The sequence below is a fragment of the Protopterus annectens genome, chromosome 6.part0 (assembly GCF_019279795.1).
Source record: "Protopterus annectens isolate FY-2018-M chromosome 6.part0, PAN1.0, whole genome shotgun sequence".
NCBI lineage: Eukaryota > Metazoa > Chordata > Ceratodontiformes > Protopteridae > Protopterus > Protopterus annectens.
This window is the reverse complement of record NC_056737.1, coordinates 5,254,350-5,276,509: the sequence shown is the minus strand read 5'-3', so window position 1 is coordinate 5,276,509 and position 22,160 is coordinate 5,254,350. Positions and strand designations below refer to the sequence as shown.

At 39.2% G+C, this 22,160-nt stretch overlaps 1 protein-coding gene across 5 annotated transcripts in view; it reads right to left on the bottom strand.

Moving 5' to 3' along the window:
- Positions 1 to 22,160, bottom strand: part of LOC122804132 (N-acetyllactosaminide beta-1,3-N-acetylglucosaminyltransferase 2-like) — a 273,832-nt gene that overhangs the window by 206,439 nt on the left and 45,233 nt on the right. For 3 of the 5 annotated variants that reach the window (XM_044073786.1, XM_044073781.1, XM_044073783.1), the window contains exon 2: positions 15,938 to 15,985. The exons of the other annotated variants lie outside the window; for them this stretch is intronic. The gene's annotated coding sequence lies outside the window, so the exon portion shown is untranslated. The remainder of the gene's footprint in view (positions 1 to 15,937; positions 15,986 to 22,160) is intronic. 5 annotated transcript variants of the gene reach the window in all.

Sequence of the window (22,160 nt, the reverse complement as noted above, 5' to 3'; positions counted from 1 at the left end):
AACCAGGCATATCCAGCAATTGGAACGTCCATAGAGGTTCCTCACTAAAAGAATACAGGGTTTAAATAAAATGTCCTTTGCAAACCACCTCAAGGCTCTATCCCTGTATTATGTCTCCTACAGGCTTTTGAGGGGAGATCTATGCCTAACATACAGGGCATTGTCATACCCCACTCTGATGGACCTCCTGCATATCCACAAAACAAACAGCACCATAACTACCCATTCTAATGACTTAAACATTGCCTGTAATGTAAATAGGACCTGCTAGAGAGACAGGTATGTATCCCAGAGATTACCCCATCTCTGGAACAGGCTCCCCATCCATGTGAAGCAGAGTTCCTCCCTAACCCAATTCAAGTGCAACCTGGACAATTGGATGGGGAAAAGGAAATTCATCCCTTGTTTGGCACCTATATCTCTAATGGACACAGGCAACCTGTAAATGGTTCTTCTCCCAGGCCCTGGCTTGTAAATGTTTCATTTTCTAAGCCCCTGCTTACACTTATCAAGGGTATCAGAACTGGTCAGAGATCTAGGATGCATGGCCAAGCTTAAAAAGGCTCTTGTGGTCATTAGCCTAGTAAACGACTATGAACACCACCACGACTGCCCTAAAAACCCACCCAAACTGTGACATCACAGCTCCCTGGTCCTTCCCCTACCCACACAGAAAGTAAAGGCTAGAACAAGGAAACAGTACAGCAGTCGTCTCCTGCTGTGAGCTGTCAATCACAGCAGGTAACAGCTCAAATTACCCTTAGGACTTTGACAGCTAGGGAAGTTAGGTGTGAAGGGGCAAGGGGCAAGGGAGTTGAGTCAAAGTAGTACAATTCAGGCTTCAAAAAAGACTGCAATTTAGCCATTCTAAAAAGAAGCAGCAGTAAAAGGCTTTGAAAGTCTGTTATGTGGCATTTGCACTGTTTGCGTTTTAAGTAGTCACTGAACGGCATGAAATGTTACTTTAAACTAACTGAACGACAGCAGTGTATGCATGTAAAATCAATGCAGTGACAGGAGCTTTAGGAAGGAAGAGGCCTGCATGATGTATTTTTTTAGACAAGCACTGCATTATGGGATACCTAGAGGCAGACTACACAATCAGGATCACTTCAAGATGCTAGATCCCATGTGGTATAACTCATAAAATGCATATAAAAATATTTAAAAACCTGTAAATCGTCCAAGAGTAGTGTTAAAATGTAGGAAACACCAAACCATGATGAAATAAACACGTTTTTTAAGTCTGTGGGTGAGGTTCTCCTTTAAGAAAGGTTAAGTATGGAGGTTCCATTGAGAGTCTGCAAATCAGAAAGTTGATGTGCTGGCCACAAGGAAATCCGTTTTCAAGACTAGCACTTTAAATCCACTGATTATCACTCAAACGGGGGTGCTCATCTTCTTCAAGATGAAATGCATGTCCCAGAGAGGAATGGGATACTTAATAGGTAGTTTGATGAGAAAGATATTCTTCAAAAAGAGTTTGGCAGGACTTAATGTTAAAGGTGATGAATTTGCACCCACATGGAAGTTAAAAATGGTTCCAAACAAGCCTTAAATGAGAAATAACTCAGTCCAAAGTCAAAGACTTGAGAAAGGTATTACATTACATAAGCTGTAAAAGGATCATGGACCTTTGATGAAGCCCATATGAAAAAAACATGTGCACCTACTTTTGTAAGGATTCCTAGTACTAGATTTGTATGAAGAAGAAATAATTAGGTCTATATCATATGAGCGAATTGCACAAATTGCAAACGCTCATAATATCGAATGTATCAGACCTTAAAGTGCTTCTTCTGAGATCGTGGTACAGTGAAAAATGGGATATTTGCCCTTTCCTCACTGTAGTGCGATCTCGGAGTTGGAATATATATTTAGTGGGGGGGGGGGCAGCCCCCCACAATAGGAAGTTAGAGGTCAGGTACGTTCGATATTATGAGCGTTCACAATTTGTGCGATTCACTCATATGATATAGACCCAAAATAATCTGAACTACCCAGAAGGAAAGACCAGGTTACTGGCCATTAATGAAAGTGGAGAAGTCATGCTATTAGATGCAAGAAGTGGAAATACTGATGGGGCTTGGCAGTGGGATGGGAAAGCAGGGTTCTGAAAACACGTAAATAGACAGACTTCACCAAAATGTTAGGCATTAGCAGAGGAAACTATATGTACTAAGGCCAAAATGAGGCTATTGCAATGACTTGGAATCAGGTTGTTTGTCTTTCTGGATAAACCTCAGCATCAGAAGAAATGGACAGAAAGAATAGAAAAGGCCAAGTTGCCATTTCTGAATGGCAACACCCCTAGTGCATCCTATAGCACCCCTTCCCATCCTCCCCCCCACACACACACACATTGATGACGGCACAGAAGCAGCTGTATGCGGTGTTGGTTGGGATGCAAAAATATGACATAATGCTTGCTCCAGCAACAGAATAGTTTAAGCACTACTAAGGGGATGCAGAACCACTCATGTGGCATAAAACAATGGTTGAATGGTTGAGTCTATCCTTTACTGAGCTGGCTTTTCTTGGAATATAGCTTGCAACGATTAAGTGGCTGAATGACACAGCCCATTTTCAAGCAGTCACTGCTTCTTGACAAAAGGAAGAGGAGTGGATTGCCCCTTGCCTGTTGATATGCCAAGTTACTGCCTTGCTGTAGGAGTGGATGGCTAGCACACTGAGGTAGGCCACCCTGAAAGTCTTGGGAGGACAAGAAGGACTGCACTCATCTACAGAGTACTGATGTAAAACCTGACCTCTGAATGTGAACAACACTCCTTGGACAGGCAGACCTTGACAATGGCCCTGCAATACTAAGTGGGGTGGGAATTTAGGATGTAGAACTCCATATCAGACTGGGTACATTCATCCTCCTTTTGCAGGCAAGACTTTTAAATGCTGGAGAGCTCAACTTGCTTTGACCAATGTACTTCTACTTTCCACTGTAACACTCTTACTGGACAGCTGTTTAAGGATACCACAGTGACTGCAGCCACCATTAATCCCAAAGTTCTAAGGCAAAGACAGATCACAGTAGACTCACTAAATGAGCTGTAAAAACAACTGCCGGAGAGGCTACATTCTCTCTGAGGCACACAAGCTATGCAAATTGTTGGGACCAAGCTGCAGCTGATGTACATGAACAGCTAAGACAGCTCCAGCTGAGATTTTGCATAGTCCACTGTGATCCATAAGGAATGAAAAAAAAAAAAACAAAACAAACAAAAAAAAAAAAACAATACCAAACTCACAAACACAGGACAGACTGTACCGAAGGGAATAGCTAGTGGACAGCTGTGCAAGGAGGGAAAATTTTTGATCGTTGCAACCTCTGGTTCTCTGCAATGACAAAATGTACTTGATGAATACACTGGGGGTTGTGTGAAAACTAAATGGTAGACATCTGGCTTGATGGTGACTAGCTCCTACCAAGGAGCAGAGGCACTTCTCTGACTCTTTGGCTGTCTTGATGAGGAGGCAGTCATTCTGGAGGACCAAATGTCATATCCAGTCTCCTCTGGACAAGCACAACTTGTCAAATGCTTTCCCATCCTTGTCAGACAGAATGGGGTTTGCAGTCGTAACTTGTTTAACACAAGCAGTTTTAGACAGAAATGTTAACGCTGAATCTGCTTTAGTGTTAGAAAACAGACACTTATGAGTCTGATGAACTTTGTACATGTAAGACATCCTTGGGCAGGAGACTGGCTATCAGGCAAACTAGCAGCAGTGAGAAAAACATTCTTTAAAGCAGGAAAATAGCTGCAGATTTAGACAAATCAAACTGTAACAAACCATAAAACATTTTCTGTGCAATAGGAATGTCATCCTGCTCCCACTGAAATACCTCTTTCACCTTATATAAAGTCTCAGAAAAGGATCACTCTTCAAAAAGAAAATCTACAGCCATTCTTTCCTCAGAATCTGACTATTCAGACTGAGAAGAAATCCCTAAAATACAGATATCCCCCCTGCAATGTTTGCTGTTCTGACTGGAAATTAAAGTCAGAAAGAGGGAGTGGGAACTCTTGCCTCTTCCTAATGATGTAGAAGGCAAAGAAAAGGCAGAAATACACTCCTTAGCCAATCCCATCAAGACAATCCTGTCCACAGCAATAGAAACAGGAGATGGCAAGATTTTCTCATTATGTTCCCGGGAAACTCTCCAGAAAGTGATTGACCTATAGTTGGCAGACTCATCACACATTCAGGTTCCCTGCCCTGTCTAAGTGAAGAAGCTCCACCTGTCCCTTCCTTTTAGGCCAGTAAGAGTGGTCCTCCTTTGCACATCAAGGGCATCCCTACAGCTGCTGAGGATGTAGACATCCCCTGGCCCTTGTTAGCTGTAGGTGATACACCACAGTGACATGGGGATAAAGATGAGTGGTCCGAGGAACGAAGAGTAGCCACAGCAGTCACCCACCAGCAGCTGGGTCACAACTGGAGCCAGCCCTACACCCAATGACTACCTAACAAACTTTCTTCTTCTTCTTCTTGCATACAAGAAAAAGTTAAATTATAGAGGCAATTAGTTGCTAAATAGGTTACCCAAGAATGGGACCTTGAAGGCACAGAGTGAGGAGCCCTGATGAGTCAGTAGAAAAGTAAAATACAGAACAAGTGGTACTGAGGTAAACAAACCACTGCCTGTCCCCCACAAGCCCAAAATTCACAAACCTACACAACCTGTAGGAAGCGTCTGTCAAAAAACAGAACTTTGTGTAAAAAGTAAGTATTACATATAAACTCCAAGTGCAATGACAGTCTCACAATATTCAGTTTCCTAGCAAACATAATACTTTAGTAAAAAAAAACACGTTTCCTTCAAAAAAATAATTTTAGTCGGTCTTTCCCCCAATGGGGACTTATCTGCCCAGATTTGAAGGTTCAATAGCCAAGCAACAGTTCAATTTGGTCCACGGAAGGAGCTTTTTCAGGGGCAAAAAAGCTCAGTCTTCAAGGAATTTGTCATTACACTGGATCTCCCCTTGAACTTCTGCTAGAAGACACAGAAGGTGCTCTTAAGCTCCGAAAGCTGGCTAGTCATTGAGATAATACTCAAAAAGGTTAGACTATTACAACAGTGATCTAAACGTTGAACATCATTTTAGCTTTGAGCAGATGCATGTGGAAGGTTTCTGCGCTGTTGATGTATTTTTTTCACTATCGACTGTAGCTTGCCACTGATATTGTTCCAAAACACTTCAGAAAATGGGATAGTTCTGTCTTCATATGAGAACCAATGTTAAAGATGGATATTCTTTATTTCTACTAGACAAAACTGCATGCAGGTGTAGATAATGAATAAATCAGTCTACATAAAAGCCAGAATGTCAAGTGAAGGTCTGGAACTCTTTAGTTAGGAATGAGTGAAAGAACAGTCTTGATCCCATATCTACAGTAAGAATTGCTTATCCTTAGGTTGTTCCTCAAAGCGTTATTTACATCTCTTTTTTTAATGTAAGACAACGCAGTCTAAAGCTGTCTCATGTGGAACTGTCCTTGAGGTATGCTGTCTTTGCAATGAACAAAAGAAACATCTTCGGGGTGTATTTGCTTGCCTAAATTTTAACCTAAAATGCTGAAAGTGGCAATTTTTTTTTATTAAATCAAGTTATACAGTTTGGAAATCTATATGCGAAATATCATTAACTACCATTTAAATAAATCACATACTGAGCTGTAAGCAAGGAGAATGTATGCTGATACAAAACTTTTTATAGTTTCCCCTTTGAGCAAATATCTCCGAATGTGAATTTAGGGCTACACACAGAGGGATATTTTAATGTTACTAGTTAAACAAAACATAACCAAAACATACATACTGACATGGTATTAATATGGCTGAAGTATGACAAACATATGCTGGTATTACCAAATTTTGTTTCTCTTCACATATCAGACTTAAGCTAAGCCATATTTCCACTTTTGACCTTCTGAACTATACAAGAGTAGGTGACTGCATCCCCCAAGCTGCAACAGTAACCCCATCAATTTCTAGATTTACACTATCTTGACATCCTCATCATATCAACCACCCCAGGAAACTATCACATTGATAATATGCCCCTAAGAGTTGAATCCTTCTATACTGTACAGCTTATAAGAAAGACAGCTCTGAAAAATGCACCTATCCCTCCACACTGTTCTGCAACATAAACAGAACATTATTGAGGGATAGGTAAATTTTTAGAGGATATCACTTCTCTGGAACAGACTTCCGCTCCATGCAAAACAAAGCCTACCCTGTTCCTACTCAAGCACAACTTGGATCTATGGAAGAAACTTATTGCAGGACTGCCCTCTGTGCCACTTATAGACAAAGGCAGCATCTAAATCTCTCTTTCCCTGAGTAAGGTCCCCTACAAATTTTCTATGGCATGACCCCAGAAATAATCACGCTCTTATGGGTAATGTATAAATATAAATACAGATCTGGGAGAAGGATGGGGTAGTTTTTAATACCATAAAGGGTAAATGCCTATGCTTAAAACAGCCTGCAAAGGCAGCTAGCCTAGTAGTCACCTATGAATCTGTCTCAGAATTGTGATTCACACCTATCAATTCTGACCAAAAAAGTTGTTATCCTGGTGTACACCATCTCCACGTGCTACACATCATTTTAAAGAATGGAGGGAGTCACTATTTTAGCACAAGAAATGAAGTATCCACTTATTCATGAATTTCAACTACCTTCTGTAAAAGGCAGAGACACTATAATAACCATTTCAACAGGCATAACAAAGCTCATAAAGTTTACTGGTACCAATGTACTGCCCACTTACTCAAAAAATTTGATTGTGCATATGCTGCACAGGATTACTGAAAGGCAGAGTCCTGGAATTTGCCCACAGACCTAAATTAAGATGCGCAAAAGATTATTTTTCTGCTATAAGTAATGTTATTTGGGCCCTGTATGGTCTATTTTAAAATAATTGCCTTCCTTAAATCAAAGTACAATGTTTCAGTGACAGTGTAATGTATATCATTCACACTGCTGACACATTAAAATATTTTTCTTTTTAATTTCTCCTTTGGTCCACTGACTAGCAAACCACTGGAAAGTACCTATTTTTTTCTCTTTGTGCCCTAGCATTCATATGCAAGTGCCCAGAACAGCCCTAGGGGTGGGAATATAATCAGCTGGTGTGAGGGCTTTGTTTCCCTTTCCATGAGTGAGGTCACTCCGATTAGCGATACCCCCCCCCCCCCCCCATATAAGAAGACATTTCCATTCCACCTCTGGTCTCCACCATGGATTTACAGGTGTTAGCTCAAACGAATAAGGCTCCAAACTTTGGGAGCTGCTTCCTGAATCCATAGTACAGGTTTGATTCTTAAAACAAACATATGTCTTGGGATACATGCCCCCAGTGCTCCCCCTAGAAGGGCAAACAGGCTCAGCATAATCATTTCGCTCGCTCTCTCTCCACAGCCTGCTAGGCCCAGCCTAGTCATTCCTTTCCATCCCCAGACAGCTACTCCAGTCCCCCTGATGATAATCATATTCAGGGTTTTCTTTCCATACAGTAAAAGAGGCTAGTGTCCCCTGTATGACACCTGATCTAAACCTATCCACAGAAAATAATAACTTATTGGCCTAGCATTGCAAATCTAGATTATCTGCATCCCTAAATGAATATAGGCAAAGTTTCTAGAACGTCTTGTTAAGACATTAAAAAACTACAAGAATGACTTTTTCCTTACTAAACAAACATTCAATTCATTCAATAGCTAAAGAGTAACAACATATCAGCATCAACCCCCTTTTCCTCCACTTTGTACTTGGGGTCAGGGTGTCACATCAGCAGTAACCATAACCCAGAGCCAATGTTCACATTGCCATAACAGAATATATAAACAACATTTTAAATCCAGTCAGGAGTATGTCTCTGTCATCCCTCCCACCTGCATATGAGGGCAATGTTGCAGAGAAAATTAAAACTTTCAGTACTGATAATACTTCATACAGTGGAACTTCGTTAATATGCACTTAATTTGTACATGATCCCGGTTAATACATGGTAAAGACTTGCCTCCCGCAGTTGCAAAATTAGTGTGCGGAATTCATTAAAACGCAGTACACTGGTACAGTATGTGTTTACTGTGGTCATGTGGATGAAGGACCATCTTTTCCAAATAAAAGGTAAGATTTCTTTGCAGTCTGACGGCAATAATGGTGAGACATACAGTAGTGTATTTCATTGCACAGTACAATACATACTGTATTTAATTTATTCCATTTACTGTAGTCTCATTAATAGTGCTACATACAGTAATGGAGAGAGGCAAGTGCAAACAAAACTACACTGCTGATGAAATATTAGCAGCAATAGAGCACATTCATAATGGCAAATCCCAAGCCAAAGTTTCTAGAGAATTAAACATTAATGAATTGACAATTTGTGGTTGGCTTAAGAAGGAATGTGACCTGCGAAAGTTCATTCAAACTACTGACTCCGCTGAAGCCCTTGAACGAAAACAGGTGAGATATTCAAACAAGCCAGAGGTAGCTCAAGCATTGAGCACATGGGTTAGGTAAGTGCGAGCTAAAGGGACACTGCTTAGTGGTCTGATTCTCCAAACACAAGCGGAGAAATTTGTAAATCTGATGGGCCACGGTGAATCATTTGTAGCTAGCAAAGGTTTTATTGATAGGTTTAAAAAGGGTCATGGTATTGCTCAAGTTTTAATATCTGGAGAATCCCGATTGGCAGATGAAGTGGCTGCTGCTAGGGCTTTCTCAAGCACATTAAAACATGTTACTGAAAATGAAGGCTTAATACATGAGCAGGTCTATAACTGTGATGAAACAGCTTTGTTTACTAAATTACTGCCTGATAAGACTTCAGCTTTAAAAGATGACCCTAATAAAAGGGCTGGATATAAAAAAGCAGAAGATAGGGTCACTTTACTTTTTTTGCACCAACAAAACTGGAAATCATAAGTTACCCCCCTTCTAATAGGACATTTTGAAAATCCACGCTGTTTAAACCATTTGAATAAAGAAAAATCATCCATTATCTATAGAAGCAGTAAGAATGCATGGATGACAAGTGCCATTTTCGATGACTGGTTCCACAGATATTTTGTTCTAGCAGTTAAAAATACTTGCATGCTGAAAAACTTGAAAAGAACGCACTGTTATTGCTCATCCACCTGCTGATAGATTAATTTCACATAACGGTGAAATTTGTGTTACTTACCTACCCAAGAACACCACATCAAAAATCCAACCTTTAGACCATGGAGTTATTAAAAATTTCAAGCAAAATTATAGATGTAGGTTAATTTTGGCCTTAGTCTCTTCTGAAACTGCTGATATTCCTGAGTTTTTACAAAAATTAAATCTAAGAGACATCATTTTATGATTCAGCAGTCATGGCACGATGTTGAAAAAGAGTCTATAGAAAACTGTTGGATGACAGGTCTGCATGAGGCCTTCGCTCAGGCTCAGATGGACTCTGTGCCAGACCTAGATAGCTCTTCTGAATCTGAATAGAATTTCAAAGGATTCACTGAAAAAAATGTCAAGACAGATAGACAAACAAATCAAGAAAAAGCGGCACAAATTTATGAGATACTGAAAGATTTTAGCACTGAAACCTCTCAAGACTGTATCAATGAATGGTTAAAATCAGATAAAAGAAAGGATTGGGGTGCTCCAGTTACAGAATTTATGTCCAATGATGACATTGTAGAAGCAGTTCAGATCAAACTGGCAATGGCTAATTCACATAACGTAGACCAAAGCGACAAAGATGATGATGATGATGATGCCTCAACCATACGGACACTGAAAATTTCGCCATGTGAAGCAGTCGCTCTTGTGGAAAAATTCATGAGATTCAAGGAGGAGCAAGGTGCAGAGCTATTGGATTTAATGCACCTGAGGCGTATGTCTGATCTCGCAAGACAAAAACGAGTCAATAGCCTGAAGCAACTGAAACTAACCAACTTTATTCAGAGGCATGCGAACATATAAAAGCCGTATATTATTTAAGGGACATGTACAGTATACTTGAGTAATATATTTCTTGTATACATGGACCCAATACTGTAATGATGGCCAACTGACAGAAAAGGACGCAAAAGATCAGTGTGAATCACTGTCAGGAGTCAACTCATTAAGGCATCATTTTAGTCTGAAAGCTTCGGTAGCTGTATTACAATGCCTACATTGGACCAGTAAGCGGCATATGTGGGTTATAATGCCTCCCCATCAAGAAAGATGCAGTACACATGTATAGTATCCCTAATTTCGTTCCCTATGCTACACTATGGGGGATGCATAAAGACAGAAACATGACTTAATCCTGCTGTTTTGCAGGGAAGCCATTTACAGTACACACCTAGTTTGACCTCACCAAAAGCTATTTTCCTAACCAAAAGATAACATCTACTCAAAGGTATCTGATCATTATATTACAGTATATCAACTTTGCTTGTGAATTATTTCTTTCTGGTTTACTGCACTTGGTTAACATTGTTAATTTACTGCAGAGTATTACTGTACTGCTCAATGCATGTTTTAATTGTTTCCACTGTGCTTGTTAACACTGTGACAGGGTTACAGTACTTCTACTGTACAATGCAGTACAGCACTGTACGTAGCACCAGTATACCTACATATATATACCTGTATATGCATCTGCTGCATCAGACAAGAGCACTTTATTGCCTACTGTAATATTTTCAAGGAAACAAATGTTGTTGGACTGGGTTGCTATCAAAAGTCTTGCTGCCTTTGTCTTGTTAGATGCACTTAGTTAACATGTGGGACATCTGAATACTGTAAAGTACTTTACTGTTATGAATTGGCGAGAGACTGGATTGTTAGCAAAGGTCCTACTGCTTTTGTCTTGTTTTTTTTTCCAAATATCTTTATTAAATTTACACACATGACAAAGGCAATCTTACATTTATATAAATGAAAATACACAAAATTATATTACTTTAGTTATCAACAGTTTACATCACAGACTCCAGTGAAACAATTGTAGTTGTAAACATTATACAATCACTTATAAACCATCCAGTCATTGTCAGTTAAGCATTATTATAGCTCATTCAAATCCTGCCTCTTAAACCTCATTCCTGCTCTGCATATATTACCAGAATTCCCATTTTTTCCTATGTAGTTTGCTCCATCCCTTTTCTAAAGTTCCCAATTCCAGTTGTTTTACCTCTGTTACCATATTCACTACTTCTAGTAACATTGGTCAAGACTTTGATTTCCAATTTCAAGTAATTGATTTTTTGGCAGCCACCACAAATAGACTCAGCAAGGCTTTACTATCCTAGACAATTCCGATTCTGTAGCAGAACAAAAAAATCATCTCCCCAGTCAGTCCAATCTGCTCACCCAGCATCTCCGACAGAGCGGTCTGCAGGGAATCCCAAGAGTCTGCCAGCTCATCACATTTCAAAAAAATATGTTCCCAGCTACCTTTTTCTTGCCTGTCACACCTCCAACATTTGCTATCCACCTGAGGAATAAATTCTTTGGAGTCTACTTGGAGTACAAAAATACCTATGTAAACACTTCTAGGCAAAGATCCTAAATCTTCTAGACTTTACTGCATATTTGGGAAATATACACATATCCCCCCATTGTCTCTTTGTGAACTGCTTATTCAGTCTCTCTTCCCAATCCTAAGATCCTCTGATTGATTCTTATAGATATCATGCAGTATTTTATATGCTTTACTAATGATTCATTTTTTAATGGCAGCTTCTGTTCTAAATTCTATTCAAAACTCTACCAGTGCTAGTCTTTCATTTAAGAGCCCCCTACTTCTTTCTCTTTGCCTATACTCGGATATCAATCCTTGATAGGAAGGCAATCTCTAACCTGCAGTCCAAACAAATTATTGGCCTCTTCTCATTTTATTACCTTTCCCTTTCTAGTTATTTGCTCCCAATACCTTGGTTCCTTTCCCAGTTTTCTCCAATAAATTCCAGCCCCTCTTGCCTATTATCTGTATTCCTGACCACAGTCATCCCTATCTGCAAAATCTCTTTTCTCCATTTTCATGCTGGGTTGGTTCTTAGAATACTCCCTGTATGATTCTGGTTGTTCTCCTTAACAGTCTGCATCCAAAATCCCAATCTCTCCTTATTTCTTGAGCTTCTGCCCTGTGTCAGCATCTTTCCTTTCACTTTGAATTATAGTTTTCTGCTTGTACTATATATAATAGCCTTAACCGTGTTTCTCTAAAATACCCCCTCAAATTAGATAATCCTAGTCCACCTTATTCTATTGGTAGAATTATCTTATGCCACTTAACCCTTCCCGTCTTCCCTTCCCAGATAAAATCCTTCAACTCTTTTTTAATTGTTATACACAACTTCTCCTCTGGTTGATAAAAGTATGCCTGACCTGTGTATAAGACTAAAGGGACTAAAAACATTTTAATAGCTTGTATCTTAGTATCCATATCCATATAACAAAACTTCCAGTTTCTCAATATTTGTATTATCTCAGTTTAGTCTCTTCTCACATATCCTTAGCTGTCAGCACAGAGCCATTTCTAATCCATACTCCTAAATACTTCATTTTATCATGTCCCCATAAATATGGATATTGTTGGACCAATTTGTGTGGATACATAATTTATCTCTATTGCCTTGCTTTTAGCTTCATTAATTTTGTATCCCAAGAAGATATGAAACTGTCTTAATATGTTCCACAACACTGTAATGTCCCTTTCTGGTTTTGTCATGTATAAAATAATATGATCTGCAAATAGAGACAGCTTTTCCTGACTACCATACCAATTATATCCTTGAGTTTTCGAGTCCCTTATTTTCTTTGCCAATGGTTCTAAATGTAATGCAAACAACAAAGGGAAAAGAGGACAACCCTGCCTTGTTCCTCTACTTAAGCAGAAATTATTGGAGAGGACCCCACCCACTTTAATTCACTCCTCCGATCCCTCATATATTCTTCTAATCAACCTTATAATTGTATCAGGGAAAGTAAATGCTTCCACTACCCTGCTCATGAAGTCCCAGTCTACTCTGTCAAATGCTTTCTCTGCATCAAGACCCCCCCAATAAAAGTGGTACTTTCTTACATTCTGCTTCCCTCTGGATCATCAATGTTGTGTTAATATTGTCAAATGTTTGCCTCACCTCCACGAAACCACAATGATCCATCTCTTTTTTTGCCATTCTTTTAGGCATTATACACATAAAGACTTTATAATCATAGTTTAGTATTGAAATGGGCCTGTATGAAGCTGGATCCGATGGATCTTTACCCTCTTTAGGTATTACTGTTACCACCGCCTTCTTCCAGGATGCTGGAACTTCTCCCCGCTGCTTTTGTCTTGTTAGATGCACTTACGGTAGTTAATATGTGGTGCAGGACACCTGAATAAAGTACTGTACTTTACTGTTTTCAATTGTCGTTGGACTGGATTGTTATCAAAGGTCTTGCTGCGTTTGTCTTGTTAGCTGCACTTAGTTAACATGTGGTACATCTGAATCAAGTACTGTATTTCACTGTTTTGAATTGCCATTTTATTTAATGTTACACTTTATTGTTAAATAATTTAAATAACATTTTTGACAATTTTTTTTGTGGTTTTCAGCGATTGCGTTTTATTAGTCGTTCACAATTTAAATTTGTGTACTGTAATCTTGGTTGCCTAGCATCTGCTGAAATGCATTGAAACTGAATTTCTGCCGGTTAGTGTCCGCATGTTTTATTACCTAGCACTATATATATTTGAATGCCACTTTGTGTGTACATGCAGCGTTATAACACAACCCCAACATACTTACTCCTGACCGCCTTGTATTAACGAAGTTCCACTATACAACTATTGATTCTCTCAGAGTGTGATCAATTTCACTCTTCTACATAGGTAAAAGAATCTTCTGGAATACAGATTATTACACCAAAATTCATTAAATTGGCTGTTCTCTCACTTGTCATTTGTACTATAAACTACAGTACTAAGGAAAAGATATCCCTATCTGGACAGAAATGTTACTCCATTTCACAAGATAATTCTTTGAGTAAAAGTCGATCCTATCTTCTCAATTATCTAGCAAGCATTCTGGCATGTGTGGCATAGAGCAAATTTTGAGTACCTGAAGTCAGACAACCTTACTGCAGGCTCTCAGCATGGTTTTAGGAAATGATGAAGACTAAACACTACTCTCTTCCTTCTATCAAATACTTCAAGAAGATCCTTAATCAAGATATAGTGGAAGCTGATTTTTTTCTTTATCTTCCTAAGGCTTTGAACACAAGAAATCACTCTTACTTAATCTATAAAATGTCTTCAGTTTGGGACAGGTAAGAGCCACCTGCAAGACAGGAAAAATGTTGTTCAAATAGGGCAATCCCATATTATCTCGCTTCATTATGGATATTGATGTACAACAAAGGTCTATTCTTGAAGCTCTTAGTATGAATTACATGACAAACCTGGACTGTATTTGAATGAAGAACCTCAAATGTTCCACCGTATGCCCCAGTTAGTAAAGCAATGTAAATCACGTCTTGACAGTATTATACACCATTAAAAAACAGAGTCTGTAAAGTGCCATCAGGCTAGTAAATTCACTTTTCCTCCTCCCTAAAGCTTTGCGGGTTTCTATAATACACATCAACATTGATATGTCTGCATATAGACTTTCAGGAGTCATCAGCAATTTTTGCTCTGAAAAAACAGAATGGGTAGAAATGCAAACCAGGATTTTTTTTTCAACTTTTTTAAGCTATGTTTGCACAAATTATTTACTGTTGGCTTCAGGCTTTTCTATGGCTAGCCCCACACCCTCAGAAGATTTCATGCTATGACATCTGTCTGGTCCGACCCATAGCTGGATGGTCTCTCTTTCAGGAGAGATCTACTCAAATGAAAGCATCCAACTCCCCATGGGTAGATTCCCTGGGTTCTTCCCACTATGTGTCTCCAAGTGGGATAGGCCAAAGAGCAGTCATATTGTAGCTCCTAATGTTTTTTTGTTTTTTTTAATTCTTTTTACTACCTACCTCCTTCTGACGTCCTACAGCTGTGTCACCAAGGGAGGCTTGCAACAGTGCTCTGAGGGAATGCCACCACCTATATAATGACATACTCCTCTTATGCCTGCCCCCCCCCCCCCCCCATACCAAAGCAACAGATCTGTTATCATATCTCCAGTATCACTCCCAGGGCTCATGAAGCAGCTATGTCCCCAACATGCTCAAATACCCTCTCCTCTGGGAGAGATGAGCAGTTCATGCTTAGTCATTCCTCTTCGATTACTGCCACCATCAGCAAATGCCCAAGTCTCTAAATCAAACTCAGGTCACATGGATCATAGCTCTCTATCCTGTTATTCCAACAAAGCTGGGTGTTGTTTTTTAATACAATGTTTGCATTCACACTATAGGAAAGTAAAGAAATGGAATCTGTAAGCCATTTGCATCAGCTGTATATACCCAAAGGGAATTTTCACTTTATGCCTCTCTTATTAAACTTGGGAAAAGCCAAAATACTTTTAGAACTGAACTGTTTAGAAGACGTGCTGCAAAGCTAAGAAACTCTGTTCATAGTAAAACAAGAAGTAATTACTCTAATAAACTCAAAAATAACTTAAAATCAACAAACTGTCCTTAAAAAGACAATACAATTCTTGGGTTAATTCCAATTTTGCAATTGCCTGCTGTACAGTGTGAACAGTTTTTCTCATTCTAATGTCTACTACATACTGGCTCGTGGTTTACATTTTTTCTTGACTGTGATTACATACTTTTTTTTCCTGTATAATGTACATATGATACTGTGTAATGTACTGCCACCAAGGCCTCCACTGCAAACAGACCTAGCCAATTCAGACAACTCAGTTACAAAAGCAAAAAGAAAGTTAAAATAAGTAAATAGTTATTTGCCAGTGACTTGTTTTCCTCAGGGGTACTTACTTGATTTTGACTCATGAGACGAAATGCCTAAAATGAGGCTGTACCAACCTATATATGAAAAAAAAAAAAAAAAATCACACAGTGAACTATTTGACAAATCTGTAAAGAAACATTTTATGAGACCGGAAAACTATTTTAGATACATTCCATACAGTCAGTGGTAAGCAAGAGGAGGACTAGTATGGATGGTACCACAGAGCACGGGAATAAACTCCTACCTGCAGCCCAAATTAAGCAGTGGTCAAAGTAAAATAGCAACCAGCTACAGCTGAATTATCCATCCAAGGGGCAGAAGTTGACCAAGTCCTGCTACAAGAATGCCTCTACACTTCATATTCACTGGGACTCAGTAGAGTAAGCCCCAGTCAATAACTCTCACACCCCAACTAAGCATACAGTGCAAAAAAAAATGCACTTGCCCTGGGCTCATCAAAGAAGACACTGCCCTACCCTTACTGGGCAACAAGGAAGGACTGAAAATCTAACACAGAATTTTTTTTTTTTTTTTTACCAAGGATGACAGCACACTGGATACCCCGACTTCCCTGCCTAACCCATGCAACATTGGGTCTCTGTACACAGGTTCATTCCCTCCATGGCATAAACCCCGGTTCAAGGGGCCAAGCTGAATTTACAAACTGATGTGGGGAAGAGTGTGACTTGGACCTAATGGTTAAGAGCGATGCAGAAACTACAAAAAAAAATGGGAGAATTAGTTCACATTCTGCCTGATGTAGAATCGCCCTAGTGCTAGGAAGACAGTCTTAGGGGTACAGCAGCACCAGCATACAAGATCTGTGTCTCAAATCTCCTTTCAGTTTTGGACAGGAAATTATTAAACCCAAATCAGTAAACTTGCATTAGATCATCAACCAAGTAATGAAGAAACCACAGTGTTTTTCAGTAAAGAATCCAGCAAGCGATTGAGAAGTAATACAATGGTTTCATATGTGGATCGTGGAATACAAGAATACCATTACACATTTACGATGAGGCCTCATTTTAGCTCTTCACTTCATTTTTGAATTAACACAGCAGCAGCATTACAAAAAGTTAGAAAGTTAATACATACATAAAAACAGCAACTTCTTTATAACAACAATAAAAAATAATTGCAGTTATTTTACTTTTGCTGCAGATAAAACAGGCAAGCAGATTGCAATACTCCTTCCTATACCACAAAGTTCATTTTGTTTTTGACCACCACGTGCAGCCTACAAGCATGCATTTTTAATTTGGTTTAATGAAAATACTTTAATCTGTCATTTGTGGAATTTGTCTCTGTGCCACCGACAAATCTGCCAAATGTACAGTTATCAGTGGCTTGGAAGAAACTGAAGGGGCTGCTAGATTCTGAAAGTATATGTTATATACAGTCAAAGCAAGGAGATAAAGACAAAAATAAAGATAAAATGTGCATTCATAAAGAGCTTTTACTCAACTAAGTGGTCACACAATCTATTATAAGCATTGACTGTAATACAGACATATTTATGAGGTTAATCCATGCTGTCTCTAACTACATATGTGACAGCTTCCTTTAAAAGAAAGATTTTGTTTTACACAAGACAATATAAAGTAAAATGCATTTATGTGTATGCTGTCCTACACTACACGTATCAACAAATCAATACATTCTGAAACAGTTCAAATGGTTAAGTCTGGCACCTTCTATACTTGCATATTATAGGTGCATGGGTTCATAGGCAATTACTAGGCTAATGATGCAACAGCCTTTACAAGCTTAGCCAATAATACCCAGGATGTGACAACATTATATCTTAACTGCTCAAACATGGGATGGGGTAGTACTGGGTCTTTGGGTATTGGAGCCCTAAGTCACATTACAGACTGCCTATGTCTTTAAGGGACATGGGTAGTTACCCTGGGAGTGAATGTACGGTTCCCAGTTCATTTGTCCAAATTCTTTTTGAAGAGAGTGATGGGCTTTGTTGTACAAAAATGAGAAGTTTATTCCACAGACGAGGTACCCCTTGGGATATAAATATTTCTCTCCAGCAAGTTTTGTTAGAATCACAAATAAGGTCCATGGAATGCGTAACCTTCGCATAATTTTTCTTGCGAATATGTAACATTTTCTTCAGGGCTGGATCAGAGAATGCCTGGTAAGTCAGGAATAAGTCACTTCCTCTTTTTTAATGTAAAGTAAATCTCAGTGCCAAGAATACATGTTTTCAAAATATAACACACCACCTTTAACATAGTTTTTCTCTGGACTTATATCTGACATACTCATTTCCGGATCAGCCCTAAACAGTCTTGTGATGAAAAACTGCCCCCACTGCACTGACTTCTCACTCAGAGACACAGTCATTTATTCATTTTATTTTACATTTATTTACCAGGATAGTCCGACTGGACACATGCCCATTTACAGCGGAGGCCCGGGGAGAAAAGCTCCACATTCAGTACAGAAAAACAAATAGTTGAACACTTTGATAACAATATGATCATCTATACAGAAGCAAAAAATTGACAATAGATAAAACTACAACTTTTGAAACAAAAACAACATTTGACACTACATAAAAAATACAACTTTCAATACAGAAACAGAAACTGACACTATATAAGCATTATAATGGACTATAGAGACAGAGACTACTTATAGAAATTAATTAGTGTAAGTTTAGCATGAGCTAGTACAACTATTAGAAACTTGATCAGAAAATATAATTCCTGATACTGTAGAAAAATTACAGCAGGTGTAATTGGATATGAAGCTATCTGGGGTGGTAGAAACAGTGAAGATTACGTAAAGTGTGATTTAAGCGAGTTTTTGAACAGAGTTAATAGTGGAGGCAGAAGATAAAGCAGGGGGAAGGTTATTCCAGGATTTAGCTACATTATGGGAGAATAGTGCTTTGCGGTGACCACGCTGGTGCAGTGGTTAGCGTTGCCGCCTCACAGCAAGAGGTTCTCTGGCTCGATCCTCGGCTGGGGTGCCTTCTGTGCAGACTCTGCATGTCCTCCCTGTGGTTGCGTGGGTTTCCTCAGGGTGCTCCGGTTTCCTCCCACATCCCAAAGACATGCTGTAGGTGGATTGGACACTCTAAATTGGCCCTAGGTGTGTGGACGTGTGTGTGCCTTCTGTGGAAGGTTGGGCACTGGGCTGGCAACTTGACACCATAAAACTCCACTGCCAATCATGAGCGGACATGTGATCCACTGTGGTGACCTCTAATTGGGAAAAGCCGAAAGAAGAAGAAGAAGATGGGAGAATAGTGCTTTGCCTGCAGTGTTGTTAGCCTTAGAGATACAAAGGAGTGATTTGTCAGTGGAGCGAAGGGGACGATTTGATTTGTAGGGCGTGGGTAGGTGACTTAGTGCTGGGGTTCTATCAGGATGTCTCACAATATTGCAGGCAATGATTAGTTGATGGTAATTGAGTAGTTGGGGAAATTCTAGCCACTGTAATTCCTTTAGAGCCTGACAGTGATGGGTTCTGAAGGTGCAGTTATTAGCAAACTTGGCAATTTTGTTGGAATATGTCACAAGTCTAGCAAGATCATGTTGATATGTGTAAGAATTGGTGCCACATACATTAGAGTGGACAATAGATGGGTTTGGGCCAGGGAGATTCTCGTTGTTTTGAGAGAAAGTTTGTGTGTCTGTATAGTGTTCCCATTTTTTTATGGACACTTTTGATGGTTTGTGAAATGTGGACATCAAACTGTAGGTTTTTGTCAATTTCTACACCCAGGAGTTTGGTGTGATCAGAGGGGGTGATCACAGTACCATTTCTGGAAGTGATTGAGAACAATAGAGAGGTAGGAATAGATTTGTTGGGGGTGAAAAAGAACCAATTTAGTCTTTTTGGGATTTAGGATAAGTTGGATCTGAGTAATCCAACTTTCCACTAAGCTAAAGGAATCCTGAGTGAGTTGTTGTAACGTGGTAAGTGAGGGTGCAGAGCAGATAAGAATCAAATCATCTGCGTACTGTATGAGTGTAGCAGGGTGGGTGGAGGTATGAAGATTGTTAGTGAAAATCGAGAAAAGAGGAGGACCTAATATAGAGCCTTGTGGTACACCTATGGTTGTTGGGAATAGAGGAGATAGTATTATCTTGCCCATTGGAAAGACTGCTGCCTATCTGACAGATAATTTAAACCAGGCAATAGTTGGATGGGCAAAGGCTAGAGAGGCAAGGGTGTCTAGAAGTAGGGAGTGTGAGACCATGTCAAATGCTTTTCAGAGGTCTAAAAATATAGCAGATACAATGCTGTTGTTGTTTCTGTGTTTGTTTACCAGGTTAGTAAAAGAGAGAAGAACAGTAGTTGTGCTATGGTGTTGCCGGAAGCCATGTTGTGTGGAGGAGAGAAGATTGTGTGAGTTTAGAAAATTCATTACTTGAGAGTAGATAAATTTTTTGAATAGTTTAGATAAAGGGGTTAGAATCGCAATTGGACGATAATTAGAGAAATCATAGGAATTACCACCTTTGTGAAGTGGAATAATATAGCAATAACCTACGCCTGGGTGTGGGTAATGCTAAATTTACCCACGGTTGGCGTGGTTTGGTCCCGAGGGTGAAGCCCGAGGGACCAAACAAAGCCAACCGTGGGTAATTTAGCATTACCCACACCCAGGCGTGGGTTATTGCTATTATACCATGACATTATTTAAGAAAAGAAACTGTTACTTTTCTTAAATAATGGCATAGTATAATGCCTGTTTACTGCCCTTCCGCAGATGTCTGGCATCCGGCGGTTCTGATGTACTGCGCCTGCGCAGTACATCAGAGTTGTAAAAGCAACGAAAAGCAAGATCTCCGTTGCTTTTTATGTTTCGCTATGTTAAATGAGTTTAACATAGCGAGACAGTTTAAAATAAGCAACGGAGATGTCCGTTGCTTATTTTAAAACTGTCTCGCTATGTTAAACTCATTTAACATAGCTTAAACACTAAAAAAAGCAATGGAGATCTTGCCTTCTCCGTTGCTTTTTAAACTGTCTGCTATGTTAAATGGGTTTAGCATAGCGAGACAGCTTTAAAATAAGCAACGGAGATCTCCGTTGCTTATTTTAAAGCTATCTCGCTATGTTAAACCCATTTAACATAGCGAGACAGTGTTTTAAAAAAACGAGTTATACTAATGGAAAAAAGTCCGGGCGACCGGACCTTTTTCCATTAGTAGAACTCGATTTACAACGGGCACGCTGGCCAATCAGCGTGCACGTTTTGGGGGGATCATGGTATAATATATGATACTTTCCACAGTTGAGGGATGTAGGCTTCCTGTATGGAGCGACTGATAAGGATGGATACAGGGTAAGATATGGACTCAGAAGCTACTTTTAAGAAGTTAGCAGGTAGATTGTCTGCAGCAAGGGTGGTAGGCTTCAGTTTTTGGAGTTTTTTTAATAGTAGAGGTAGGAACAGATGAGAGAGTAAAGGAGGGGATGTTATCAGGATATTTTGTTGAGATATCTGAAAGTTTGTTTTTGGATAGCTGGGAGGATAAAGTCTGGATAGATTATGTAAAGTGTTGATTAAATTGGGAGGCTATGTCTTTAGTACTGTTGGTGGAGATGGTTTTACCTGGTTTTAACAGTGAGTTGATAGTATGCCAAAACTTTTGAGGGTCTTTTGAGTGATTATTTTGGGCAGCAAGTAAATAATTCTGTTTCTCCAATTTGGTTTGTTTCTTGGCCTGATTTCTGAGTTGTTAGTAGTTTTGTTGGGACAGACTAGTGTTTTCTCTTTTCCACATTTTCTAAGCCTTGTCTCTTCATCTTATCCAAAACTAGTAATGAGCGTGTAATGTAGCTCTGAAGTCAGACATATCTGCTATATCAGAATCAATGGCCACATTAGCATCATTCCGAACTGACTGCTTAAACATACATTTCCAATTTCTTTTGTAAATGTGATTAGATTAGAAACGTCTTTCAGATGGTTTATTGGCTGCTCTGTACTATTAACAATACCTGCAGATTAGTTTGTTGAGAATGCCCAAAACTCTGCAAATTTTATTCTCTCCCTTTTTGAAAGATAAGCAGATTTTGGGCTGATTTGTCAACAGTAAAACTAAAATTTACAATTAAATTTTTGCAACAATTCTACTGCACTATTCTTACTAAGAGTTATATGATGGGTAAGTAGCTTAGACAACAAGCATCTACCTATCAATAAATGTGCTGGTGATAAATCTACAAATCATTACTGCACATTTCTGCATTTAGGAAATGACAGATTTT